Genomic DNA, 14,657 nt, shown 5'->3' with positions numbered 1-14,657 from the left:
TTTCGATGCGTACTCACACCATCAACGGCGACGACTGCTGGTGACCCGCTGCTTGTACCAAATTCGACGATGACGATTCAGCGACGGAACGGCTGCTTTGCGCTTTCTAGCGCCAAGGCTGTTGTTGAGGTCCTAGCACAGGTTTAAGTTAACTGCTGGTAGTGTCCGACCTCCGGACAGCGTACCAGCATCAAAATACGGATGTTAGGGATCCGGTTGACGGCGTTTAGTAATGCCGCATTACGCACGTGGCGGCGCTTCTTTGTCCGAGTTTTTGCTGCAACTGACGCAATTCCTCGATTGGAAACTTGAATCCAGAGTGTGGTGGCAGGAGGTGGGATGATCTTTGCTGGCGGTGCGGTGGTAGCTTCGCCAGGCGCAAAATCTGGAATTAAAAGCCGTCGCACGGCTAGCCGACGGTTCGAGCTTATTGTTTTCAACACCCAATGATTTAGCCTTTTTTACCTCTCTGTTTCCTCGCACTTGCCCGCAAAGTCTCCACACATTCACTGATCTCCTAATTGCGCTAACCCTATGAGAATGAAGCAGTACTTTTACAACTTTGAAGAATTAATTGAATCTCATGTACAGAGACAAACCTCAAACGAAATCACGACACTACCAAGCGCACTCTAACTTCTTCCACTGAGTAACTTGAAATGGTTGAACAGGAAGACTGTGAATCCTCAGATTAACGAGTTTTGGGTTTTTGAAACCGGAAATTACATTACGAACTCATTTGGTACCGATCGGGATCGAACCACATCTCGTTTCCCCTTTGGTATTTTGCATCTAACCATTTCATCCACCCAATTTTTAGTGATCTTCGGATCCAATAGTTGGGGAAACAAGAACATGACAAATAAGTCGGCACTTCGTATCGCCTGTAAGTTCAAAGTCCGCGCTATAGCAAAGAGAAAACGACATGGAGAGAAAACGTCGTTTGGCTTGTACGCAAGCAGAACATTTGTTCTAGCCGCCCGGTATTCATTCTTCATCATAGGAGATGCAAGAAGTGAACAGCCTATATTTACAGTAGGGCACGGGAGTTATTTAAATTCTCATACACGTGATCGCTACACAAATTTAATGAACCATCACCTTCTGATGATTTCAAAAGGGTTGTATCATACTGTGGCAGAAATGGGTTTCCTCTCATAATCGGCAGTGATGCAAATTCCCACCACATAATTTGGGGCAGCTCTGATATCAATTTGAGGCACCGAATTGATGGAATACTTAAGTAGTACAAATCTGCACATTCTTAATGCAGGAAACCGCCCAACTTTTGCACGAGCAGGCAGAGAAGAGGTGTTAGATGTAACTCTCTGCTCTGACAGACGCATGAGTTTACAAACTGGCTCGTACCAAACGAGCTCGAACCGTCGTTGTCTGATCATAAGTACATCGTCTTTGATCATTTAAACGTCTCGCTAGATACCGTCACCTATCGTAATCCCAAATCTACGAACTGGGACCTCTACGAAGAGGGCTTGGCGACTAGGTTTCATGGGTATCTTCCGACGATTGAATCTCCAAGTGATTTGGATGAGGTCGTGGATAAAACAAGCTCACTCATAGTAGCAGCATACCAAGAGGCTTGTCCGCTTCGAGTTATGCGTGCTTCTAGAGGAACACCTTGGTGGAATACCGAACTTGTTCGACTCAAAAAGTTATGTAGGAGAGCTTGGAATCGCAGACGCAGGGACGGGTCGGAGGCATTTAAGTTGGCTCGCAAAGCATACAGAAATGCCCTTCGATACTCTGAGCGAAGTGGTTGGAAAAGCCTCTGCACAAATGTCTCAAGTCTCAACGAGACTAGTAGATTAAATAAGTTACTTTCGAAATCGAAAGACTTTCATGTCAGTTCCATTAGAACTGCTAATGGTGAATACTCGTCTGACGAAGATGTAGTACTCAACTGTCTTTTTGACACACACTTTCCAGGTTGTACGGAGTCATCACTGACGACTGCCCCTGAGTTCTTTTCAGGCAGTTCTGATTCTTGGGCATTTGCTCGTAGAATTGTGACAACCGAATCGATCAAATGGGCGATTGAAAGTTTTGCTCCGTATAATTCTCCGGGAAAGGACGGAATTATTGCAGTTCTACTACAAAAAGGATATGAACACTTCAAGCATATTTTGAAAAAGGTTCTTACTTGCAGTCTTGCAACAGGATACATTCCATTAGCGTGGCGGGAAATAACTGTCAAATTCATTCCCAAAGGTGGCCGCGTCACTTATGAGGAGGCAAAGAGCTTTAGACCGATCAGTCTGACCTCCTTCCTTCTCAAATCAGTGGAACGTTTAATCGACCACTACATTCGGGATGGTAGCTTGGGCAAGCATCCGCTGCATGCAATGCAACAAGCATATCAGCGGGGAAAGTCTACTACTACCCTGTTACACAATGTTGTCTACAACATTGAAAAAGCTTTTTTACAAAAGCAATCAAGTTTAGGAGTTTTTCTCGATATTGCAGGTGCTTTTGACAACGTGTCTTTCGAATCCATTTTGGAAGCAGCACGAGATCATGGAGTACCTTCATATATCCCCGACCAGGAGAAAATAACTGGGCAATAACCCCAGCATACTATTTTTTGGTATTCATACCAAAACTTAGTATTAACTGATTATTATACCTCATTGAGGTATTAAGCAGGTATTGAATAAATATTTTTCAATACCTGCCTAATACCTCAATGAGGTATAATACTTTATTTTAGTATTATTTATGTATTCCAGTTATTTTTACAAATACCAAACCAATACCTTATTGAATACCTCAATAGAGTGAATTTTATTATTGGAAGGTTGAAAAATGTTTTTTTTATTATTCAGGTATTATAATAACTCGTTTCATTATCAAATAGTTATTTGTAGAACATGTCTATGTTATTTATTTTGGTATTTTACCTCTTATGTAGAGCTCATTAATACCATATTGTGGTAAGCAGTCGTTGGTATTGATACCTAAATTTAGTATTCCGCAGTTATTTTCTTCTGCTCGGATCACGAACTGAATACATGCAATGCTTAGCAACCGACATCTGTGCTCATCGTTAAGACAAGTAGAGATGAGGAAACTGAGTGTCTGCGGATGTCCTCAAGGTGTAGGGTTACCAAATGGGCTGAGAGCTAAATAAGCACATCTTGAATTTTGACCGAGACCAAAATATTTTACTCAACTTTAACTAAAATGTGTTTGATTTAGTGATGTTTAGAAAAGATTTAAGAACAGCGCTTCTTTGTTCTTCTGGGGTGCCTAAGGAACTGTGAAAAAATATCAGGTCAATTCATTATAGCGTGGCATCTCGTATTACATCTGAAATTTGTATGGATATTAGTACAAAAAATCCTATTTTTTACATTTTCATTTCTATAAATCTAAGTTTTTCCTTAAGTATACAAAAAGTCCATGAAGCAAGTAAGAATTTAGCTGAGTGTACTAGAAAACTGTTTAAAATTCGATGGTTCGAATTAGAGGACGTGTTGTTCTTTTCTGTCAGCACTGCACAAGATGAGAAACATGAAAAAATAGTTTTTAACTTAAGAATCAAGCAATAAAATTAATTAATGCTTTTGAATCATTAATCTGAACATAACAAATCAAAAGTACTATAAGAAAGTGAACAACTAAAATAGCAAGTAAAATATTTCATTCGCTTGAGTGAATTGATCTCAAATATACCATGGATTGAGATTAAAACTAAGGACATTTGAAGTAAAATTAAGGACGCTTTCCCAAACCATCGAAATTAAGGACATGTCCATTAAAATAAGGACGGTTGGTAACCCTATCAAGGTGGTGTGCTGTCACCACTTCTATGGAACCTTGTTGCTAATAGCTTGTTGAGAAAACTAAATGAGGATGGGTTTCCGACGTATGATTTCGCCGATGATTATCATATAATGATCACCGGTATTTGCATTAACACACTTTTTGATTTGATGCAACAAGCCTTATGTGTTGTTGAGCGGTGGTGTCTTCATGTTGGACTATCAGTTAATCCAAATAAAACCCTTAATGGTGCTTTTCACGCAACAAAGGATTACAACCGGAGCTCGTCCATTGCAGTTTTTTGACTCTGAAATTATTGTCGAAGATCAAGTTAAGTACGTTGGGGTAATTCTCGACTCAAAACTTAATTGGACAGCTCACATCGATTTCAGGATCAAGAAAGCTAGCATGGCCTTTGGCCAATGTAGACGGGCTTTTGGCAAATCTTGGGGACTCAAACGCAAGTACATTCAGTGGATCTACACAACAATTGTTAGACCAATACTGGCATACGGGTGCCTTGTTTGGTGGCAGAAGGGAGAAGTCATGGCAATCCAATCAAAGTTAAACCATCTTAAGAGGATGGTCTTGATGGCGATGACTGGTGCGTTCTCGACAACACCTACTGCTGCTCTCGAGGCACTCTTGAACATAAAACCACTACATGTGTTTCTGAAACAAGAAGCACTTTCTTGTGCATACCATCTTAAGGTTACTGGGCTCTGGAACAGTAACCCAATAGATCGTGTAACTAGCCACACAAGACTGTGGCCCCAAATGGTTACTTGGGATGAATATACACTTGCTCCCAGTGACCTTACACTCACATGTAGTTTTCCTTCTAAAACTTTCAATGTGAGAATTCCTCTTCGTGAGGAATGGCTGTCTGGCTGGATGGAGCGACAACTTGAAGAATACTTAGTTTGTTATACGGACGGTTCTTTGTTGGAGGGCCGAGCCGATGCTGGTGTCTATTGTCATGAGATGAGATTAAACCAATCTCATTCGCTTGGTTGATACTGTACCGCATTCCAAGCAGAAATCTTTGCGATTCTATGTGGCGTACAATCCGCACTTCAACAGGGAATTTGCGGTAAAAGAATCTATTTTTACTCTGACAGTCAGGCTGCCCTGAAAGCACGTAGTTCGGCAGATTCGAGATCGAAATTAGTAATCGCATGTCGAACTCAATGTGTTGCATTTTTCCAAGCACAACTGCAGTATTCTAGTCAGGGCACTGACTGGGCATTGCAAACTCAATTATCACATGGCTACTATTCAGAGCGCTGAGTATTATTCGTGTGATCTTTGTGAATCCGATTACGGAACGTCATATTATTTGAAATGCAACTGCCCTGTAGTAATGCAATTACGTATCCGGTTTTTTGGTTCACTATATATAGATGAACCTATGTACAGAGAGCTGAAACTGAAGGATATGCTATTGTTCCTAACCCAGTGTGGTAAAGAGCTATAGTTTTAGCCGTATTTAAATGACAATATATCTTCGGGGGTGTTATCGTTCTGTTATCTCAATATCACCTCGGGGGTGTTGATATACGTCCACCGCTTAAATGAAAATTCTAAATCTCTCCGGGAATTGGAAGTTTTATTCCTGCTATTGTAGCACCTGCAGATCGTTCAGCATCCCTCCGGCGGTGCAGAATGCTGTTTTAATTTTTCTGTGTCGTAATTTTCCTTATCCCTAACCTTACCACTTCCCCAACCCTTCCCATCAGGAAAATCACGAAAAGACGATTCTTGGTAAGGCGCAAATCTCCAATCAACATGGGGTACGTGTCATTTGAGCGAGACGCTACTGATTCCTGATTTCTGATCGGGCTTTGGCCATCGACGACCAAAGTAAAAAAAAAATTAAATTCGAAACTTTTATACTCCTAGTAGTGTGTTTTAGTACTGAGAACTGACACACAAGTTAAGCTTAAAAAGCGTGTAAAAAATAAAACTGTCGTATTGAACTGTCATCAGCAAGAAGTAAACTGCCACTAGCCGGCGCTACGATCGGCCAGCAATCGCTATTCGGACCCTGCGTGCAAACTTAAATACAATGGTGATTCAAGTATGCGAATCTGTATGCGATGAGTATTTTCAATGTATTTTCATATAAATGGTCACAATGGATTTTCAAAAAAGTTTGCTCTAGCTTATATGTCTTTTCTCTTTGGTGTTAGGGTTAGGGTCTCAGTGAACGAAATTACAATACATGCTGTGCGTCAAGGTTTATTAACTCTCTCTAAAAAATATCCAGACACTAAATTGTAAGCCCAAGTAAGCATAACAAAATTTTCAATGAAATGTTCGATTAACATATCGTTCATTCTTTTCAACTTCGCTATTTTTTATTGCACAGCCCTGTAGATATTTCTTGGGATTGAATTTGGCATGGATCGCTATTAAATCACTCTCTGTACAAATGCATGCGACATACTGGAAGTACTGATATCGAGCCTTTCTTGTAATTTCAAGCTACTACACAGCCATCCCGTGACGGAAATTGCGATGATAAACTTACTATTTTAACAGCTTGATTACCTGACAATTCAGCTTCCCCCTTAATGTGAACATTTCAAGCTAAACGCACGTAAACCCAACCATTTTATCACCCTAATTGAATGACCCGTTCTGTCAAAAACTGTCAACCACCGGACATTCACATACACACACACACACACACAGAATACCCCGTAATGCCCACAGGCAATCAATTTCCCCCGTTCCCGGAAAAGGACAACGACAACGGTGACGACGGCGGCGGCCATGTAAAGCAGCAGCCTCAGCAGCTGGCCTCCTCATGATGATGCAATACGATTATTAGCCACCTGGGAAGCATTTCGGGAAGCTGCTGGTGGGCTGCTCCCTCGTAACCGTCACCGATCCCTTCCACGATGGCATGAGGGGGATGATTTGAATCATCTTCATCGACGCCATCCCAGCTCAGCGACGACGACGTACTGGTCGTCATTTTCCGTATTTTGAATCATTCCAAGCACGTGGCCGCCATAACAATTGAACATTGTCATCGGTTACTGCTGATGCCGATGCTATATCGTTGGTAGTGGCTGCGGCAGCTTGAGGAGATATTTTTTTAGGAACAGATACCGAATACCACCGACCACCGCCTACTGGACGATTGGCGATTGAGCAGTCACATCACGAAGTCCAAAGTGGTAGTGCGGGGGTTGGTGAGTTAGAAGAATTACTGCGCTGGAAGCGGTATGTGGTCCTCGTCGGTCGTCGTCGATTTGATATCGAAGAACCGAAAGATTTAGAATGTTCGCCCGAGATGTCTCTCAAGGCACATAAATATTGCTGATTTCTTTTGCTTTCGATTCCGGTCGTTACGGGACTTTTGCAGAATATGGGTGTCATTGTTTTCTGTCTCGGGCAATTTCCACATAAGATTGATGAAGTGGAGACGGAGCGTCGATGCGAATGGTATGGGCTCGACGGAACTATCGGATGGTAGCGGAAGAATCGTTTCCGAAATGAGGAAGGATTTTCATAACTTATTTCGTCGACGATGATGGAACAGTTTTGGGTGAATCTTTTCGGAAAATATCATCTGTTCTCATAGGAGGAGTTTTATTTTGATGGAGATTCGTGATACTTGTTTTCTTCAAAAGGGCCGGCGTAGTTTATGTTCCTATTAAGGCGGTAGCTTGGCAACCCTAGACAATGCCCCGGCATACAACATCGTCATCTTACAAACAAATCTGCAGGATGTCGACTGAGCAAAAACAACTTTGCAACAATCTCCGCAAACTGTTCCCGAGCTGCTATCGTGCATAAAACATCCCACATGGGTCAATAAAACGTCCTCAATTGCAACCAACTTATCGGGATAAACGGTCGTAGGAGAAGTCCACAACGTAAAATAATGGTCAATATAAAGGATTTCACACAAAATTAAACTGAGATGACATAATCTCACCCCGACCCGTCTCACAGTCCATCCATCCCATCCATAGGTGGCGCAAAAAAAACCACAACCCTCTCGGAAACACCTCAAGCATTCGGTTGCCGAAGGAGGTGGATCAATTTTATTGTTCCTCCAGGGGACCCACCCCGAACAAGTTCGTCAAATGTCCGACTACATCTTCCGGCAGTATTGAGTAAGTGTTAAAGGATCAATCCAACATTGTGTTTTCAGCCCACAAGAATATCATCGAAATGAGACAATCGATTGAATTTTACATCCCGGATGTTGTGCGCGCCCAGGGTGGTCACATATCATTTCGGCTGCGCTCTAGCAGCTCTGCCAAGGGGGTGAGGAGGGCATACATCCAAGTGCTGAACATTTTTATGATTAGCAGTGAAATACAATCGTTAAAGTTTATCGTTTCCACCGGGCAACGCCTGCTTCGGCATGTGGCCAGTTGTCCGTTTTTCGATGAAACACGATGTACCTACGGAAAAAGTGGGTGCGAAAATATCATCCGGAGAAGAAATAAATATTTTTTATTGCAGTGTTAAGTTGTTGTAGGCCATTGCCGAGTGGACAGAACGGAGACCCTTCTCGTAAAGGCATCGATGGACAAGGGTAAATCTTTATGACGTTCAGTGGAGTAACATAAACTATTCGGAGAACAGTTTGATTCTTGAAATAATGGCTCTGGATAGGTTTTCACAGAGATTGGGTAATACCGTGGTTAGGAATAATACGAAAAATGGGCGACATATTCATGGGTTATCAGGTCTATGGCCCTAATGGCCAATAAAACTTGCTTTCGCCTTATTAGCTATGTCCAACGACTCCGGAAGCCTCGGGCAGGTAGCCGAATATTAACATTGAAGTTACATCGATTTATTCGAGATGGTTAATCTGATTTTTTTTAGAGTGAAGCAATTGGAGCTGTGGAGCTGAGTTATCGGAAAGCCACCTTGTCAGAATCGCTCACCACAATTGCAGACGATACGGGAAATGTTACCCACTAATACACTACTACACTAATACACTACTAAGATCAATTGTAGCGGGTCGTGATTCGATTTGAGCATACGGATCAGATGTAGTGCGAAACGAATTTTAGTAGTGTCGAAACGTTAACTTAATCACCGAAGTGTTTCCATATGTGTGAGATCACGGGCGTATGCATGCGTGAATCATTGCGAAAGGTCCGAGCGTGTGTCTGTGTATTCGCGTGGGTTCTTGAAATTTCACGCTGACTGTTTGTTTATTTTTTGTACCTTCATCAACAGATCCCTTGCCCTTAATGAAAAAGACAGAAAAGACAATATTTTAGCTTTAATTGAATTCCTCGGTCTAGGTGACGATGGCATAACAGCAGCCTGTAGTTGCTAGCAAACATCTGTCCGTTGATGAATTTAAGCCACCAACATTCTGATAGTTTACCTCGATGTTGTTGGAGGCCGAATCATGTTCAGCAGAGAACGAAGCCTTGTTGCCGTTTTGAACGTGTAAGAAGATCTTTTCGTCAATCCCACGAACAGCTTTCTAATGGCTCACGATCGCTTGGTCAACTATGGTGAGAGATTCGAGGCATCCCGAATCAACTGTGTCGCGCTTCAGAATATAACGATCGTCGTCGACCGGGACCAGTGCTGAACGCTGGCTGCAACTGTTCGACTGTAGTGGGAACATCGAGAGCTTCCATAGTGCCAACTGCGGTGCATCCCAGTATGCGTTGAACGCGGATGGCGCGATATAGAGAGCAGGAACGGAACGGTACCCAAGCAACACTTGCAACATGTAATGACCGCGGTTTGTTGCATAACCACGAATTTTGTTGTAGAAACTGCTAGTCAACAAGCGGTGCTGCTTGGGTAGTAACTTCGGGCAAGAGTCACACGATCAGCTAGAAGCGTGAATCGGTTCAACAGTTGTATCGTTACAATTACTGAACGCTGGCCGCAAGGGCTTGACTGTAGCGGGGGATCGTGGGCTTCCAACTACCAACATTGAGTCCCAGTATGCAATCAGCATCGACACATCTGCGAGTCTGATGTTCAATTTTAAGATTACTGTTCGAATGCTACAAGTGAGTTCCCAGCAATGCTAACCGCGAAATCTCTCTGAAAAAATATAGAATAGAAATCTATCTGAAAACTGAATTTTTACCGAGGCCATTCATATTCCATTCGACTCACCTTTAGACTCACATTCATGTTAAACTACTAAAGTTTTTTCTCTTCTCCTACCCTTTTCCTCCATGGAAGTACAAAGTAGTAGGTCGGAGTGGAGGAGGTATGTTCGTTGAGCTGTCACCGCCACTCTTCCTATTACTCACGAGTTGTCTGCAGTTAACTCGGAGCCTCACTTTATCCAAGAAACAGCTCGACCTTTTCTTGTTTTCCTTGTTTGTTCTTCAACTATTAGGCCGTTTAGATCCTCTGCGCGCTTGAGCCATTTCTACAGCGGTAACTTATCGCAAGCCGTTTAGCTTCCAACTTTGACGCGATAAACTCAGATAGTTCCCGTCCGTGATCACACCTTACTCCGACTGAGAGCTCCTCGGCGACGATATCCGTTTTATTTAGCCATTTAGCTTCTAGCTTTATTGAGATCTGCTTGGGTATTTTTTGGCGATTAAGCTACCTTATTTCAACTGAGTGTTCCCTGGCGGTGGAATTTCCTTCGGCATCGATTACCGTCCTAGCCGGTAAATCTACCCTACTTCGACTGTGAATTCCCTGGCGGTGTATTTCTCTAGATACTGACGCTAATTTTAATGAGCCATTTAGTCCCCCACTTCATCGCAATCTACTCAATCTAGTCCCCAGTAGGTGACCTAACCTACACACTGGGCCAATCGGTAAATGCAAAGGTCGGTTCAGCGGTTCCAAGAGGAGCGTGGCGTACGGTACACTGGCGTCTCGTCCATCCACAACCATCTCATCGTCGCGAACTACTAGATGTTGTTCGCTCGGTTAATGTAGCCTGCTCCATGATGGCTGGTCAGGTGAGCTCATTACTTCATTTGTCTCTTTTCCATTTCCCCAGCGGAATCACTAGTATTTGCGCGACTGAAAATATTCCACGTAAGAGCTAAGAGCCGGCAACTCTCTTCGCACTTGCTCGAATCCAGAGCAATCGAAAACCACGTAGTCCTCCACGTTCACAACCTCATGCCTGAAGCAGCCGTGACAACTCTCAGTCTCTAGTTCTCGCTACGAATTCATTGGTTTCCTTCTCACTCAGCACTGTACTGTACTCATGCACATCGTTTGTTTTTGTCTCTAGTGGATACAGCTCGTTCGCTGTACTCACTTCGACTGGGACAGCAACCTGATGGAAGTACGATGGCATCTCATTGAACTGCTTGAGACCGGCAATACTATTCACTGGAGTTCTGCCATTGCTCCCACACATTTTTCGTTGCAGCACGATGTGAATATTTACTCTTCCACGGCCAAACCGGTATGATGCCAAAATCGGTCTGGTGATTCCGGATGGAGCGTGACTTCCGGTAATGTGGCGCACTGACGATCGGAAATCAGTAATTCTCTCATACCTCTCATCTAGTCCCCGGCAATGGTCTTAGATTACATCGACGGAGAATTCCACGGCGGTGGTAGTTCTCTCGAAACTTATTCTTCTCCTGCTAGGGTGCCGAGGTCGATTCTAGTGGAGCCTGGTGCAAAGTTTGCACTACTACTCAACTAATGCCCGGCGGTGGATCTAGTTCACTCTAACGGAGATTTCCCGGCGACGGAATTTCTCCCAAACCCGATTTGTTGTTTCATGGCAGCTTCCTAGCCCGCAGCGCTACTTCGTTGACCCCTTCGCCACTTCCTCTGCTGCTCAGGGCTCCAGGTAAGTTCGTCGTATCGCATCTCTTCGACTATATTGGAAACTGCCACTTCGGGCATATCCCTGCAAAACTTCTTCGAACCTAAGGCCCTCGAAGAACTCTGGTGTCTCTTGTACATCACACACTCCGAGCCACCCTACCGGGTAGCTCGTGAGTAGGCTAGATACATCGCCGGGGATTAGACCGAGTAGACCGCGTCGAATAACTAGCAGTGGGTCGTTGGGGCGCCAGTGAACCGGAAGCTACACTCCACCCAGAATCGCTGGAAGGACTTCAGCACATACTGGCTGGCCCGTTGAGTAGATTAGGTCTACCGCCGGGGACTAGATCAAGTACATCGAGACGAAGCGGAAAGCACCATTGCTCACGGAAATGATCATCAGTATCGAGAGAAATCTACCGCTCAGTTTCGAGAGAAGAGAACCTCTCTCGCCGACGAACTCTCCGTCGGAGTAGGCTAGATTCATTGTCGGGGGCTAGACCAAACAGTTCGCGAACAAGATTTTAGTAGAGTCAGGAGCTAAATGGCTCATCGAGGAAGTGGGGCGAAATGCAACGATAAGGGAACCAAAGGACCTAAAGGAGTTGGGGTACAAAATGGCACCGGACAGGGAGCCAAAGGTCTCAAGAAGTTGTGGTGCTAAAACTAAAGAAGAATCGGTATCGGGAGAACTTTCTTCGCCGGGAAACTCTCCGTCGGTGTAAGCTAGTTTCACCGCCGGGAACTAGATTGAAAAGACCGCGACGAGACAACACCAGTCGCTGATCGTCGGTGTAAGCTAGATTCACCGCCGGGGACTAGACTGAGAAGACCGCGACGAGACAACACCAGTCGCTGATCGTCGGGGCACCAGCGAACCGGACGCCCTGCTCCATCGGAATCGCCGAACTGACCTAGACACCTGGTTGATTGACTCAGTTTCGGGAGAACTTTACTCGCTGGAGAATTCTCCATCGGAGTAGGCTAGATCCATCGTCGGGGACTAGACCGAGTAGTTCGCGAACAAGTTCAACGAGTAAGTGGTGCAGAATGCTACGAGAAGGAAGTTGCGATGCTGAATGGCAAAAGAAAACCGAAGAGCTCGATAATCTACACATTCTGAAGTTTTGCCGCCCAGATTGTCTTCGTAGGGGAAGAGTACTAAGTCTCGACCTACAGCTAGCTTTTGGAGAACGGGTGATGTGTCGAGGAGTTATTCTATACCCCAACTGAAGGAAATAACTACTAAATAATTGAATTAGAGTGGGTGTTATGCACATGAAAAACCTCTCCTCGAAGTAATGCCGTAAGGTAGTGCCGGGGAGGAATCAGGTTCTGGGTAAGAACAGTGGTTTTTGGCGGGTTAGGTGGTGGCAGCCCAAATTCGTTCCCTGAGACGTTGGGGTTTTGTATATTTTTTCCTGCATACTCAGGGTTTTTGAAAGTTTTATTTCTACTCTCCGGGCAAAGGGGTGACGAAACATGTCCAAATTGATACAGATACTACGAAAACAGCGTCAAATAGGAGTTCACGTATACATGTAGAAACATTTGGAATGAGTCGGTGGGTTCACCTTCCTTTGTCTGTGATGTTCCACTCGTGCTACCACTTCCCTAACGAGTCTGATCTGACCAGCTTACATGCCGTGCATTTCTCCGTTAGTAGTATTCCACATCCCCAACAAGAGTGCTGCAAATAGGGATGTTCCTGGTAATGCGAGCTCGTACAGAATGGCTGCCTCCGACGAAATCGTTCTGTATGACCTTGCTACGCGAACAGCCATTAGACGAAACCCAGTAAAGTTCAGCCGGAAAATAAGCCGGAATGATGGCTTGGTCTAGTTCGTATTTCGGTACTGGAGACGGAATACTTACTAGAACAGCCAGAATTTCAGCTCATTTCTGGATGAACTTTACAGGGAACGTGCTTCTCATCTTCGTCTGGTTTCGTATTGAATTAAGCGTAGCGGCCTAAGCCGCAACGCCTTACCTAAATACCACCCGCCAGAAGTTGGTTTGGTTTCAATCCTAGCCGAGGTCGTTGAAATTTTTCTGAGGTGAAAAAATATGTTGTCACGTCATCCTTCGGAAGGGAAGTAGAGCTGTCGGTCTCCGGTCCATGAATTGATGGATCGATAATCTAGTCCAGATAGTGGAATCACTTCTCTGTCGTCGATAATGAAGAAGTAGAATCCAACTTCTATACTTACTAACAAATATCCTTCTCCCGTGATACTTCTGCAGTGCGCTGTAGTATATACGGCCTCTAGCAAAAGCAAATATCGGACTAACATTCCTTCCCTTTCGTTCCGCGATCTACGTTCGGGAGTGACCGGCGCCGGTATTGATCAATAAACGTTTTATGATTACCAGGAGTTCCCTGATTCCCTATGCAACATCAGCTAGTCCAGATCGATAAAGGAGTAGCAGCCAGGGATAGTCACACAAGCTCAAGCTCTTAATGATGGTACCCGTGGTGTCTGAGTAGCTGCTCTCTTCAACCCGTAACTCCGAAAACAAAACTCCAATCGGAAAAGTTTATTAGCAGCCTATGAAAATAAGCTTGTACAAACAGGTTTAACACTCGCGAAAAAAATTGTGAGTGTTCAACGAATGCATTTTATATAGACACATACACACATTTTCCGAGCTGAGTCGACCCTCCGTGTGATTGCATAACCGTGTGGCGCAATGCGTACACCCGTCGTTCTTCGCATTTACCAACATTAGAAATACAGATCCACGAATTCCAACATTTTCTACCTACATTTTTTCCCCTGTTTAACCGTCGAATGTAAATAGTTACACTCCGGAACGACCAAGTGCCAAACAATTTAACCCAAAAGTTAACCATACTCAAACGCCTACGCCACTACTTGAAAGAATCCAGTGCAAGGTGGAACGTGTTATCATCATTACCGATCTGCCAGCACCCGTCGCGAAAGTCACAGTACACGCGAAAATGAAAGAATTAGGTATCAAGATAAACTGACGACGATGGTTTGTATGCTGACTGACTGACGCCCGGTGAAAAGATAACAAGGATATAAAGTGAAGACATCAGAGTTTTGTTTTTGTTCGTTACGGGTCCCGAGTACAAA

General features: G+C 44.0%; 1 protein-coding gene across 2 annotated transcripts in view; it reads left to right on the top strand.

Annotated features, from left to right (window-relative positions):
* Positions 1-14,657, top strand: part of LOC131677543 (cytoplasmic polyadenylation element-binding protein 3) — a 1,053,225-nt gene that overhangs the window by 678,692 nt on the left and 359,876 nt on the right. The gene's annotated exons all lie outside the window — the stretch shown is intronic.

Source organism: Topomyia yanbarensis, chromosome 1, assembly GCF_030247195.1.
Source record: "Topomyia yanbarensis strain Yona2022 chromosome 1, ASM3024719v1, whole genome shotgun sequence".
NCBI lineage: Eukaryota > Metazoa > Arthropoda > Insecta > Diptera > Culicidae > Topomyia > Topomyia yanbarensis.
Note: the sequence above shows the minus strand (reverse complement) of the source record. Positions and strands in the feature narration are given on the sequence as shown.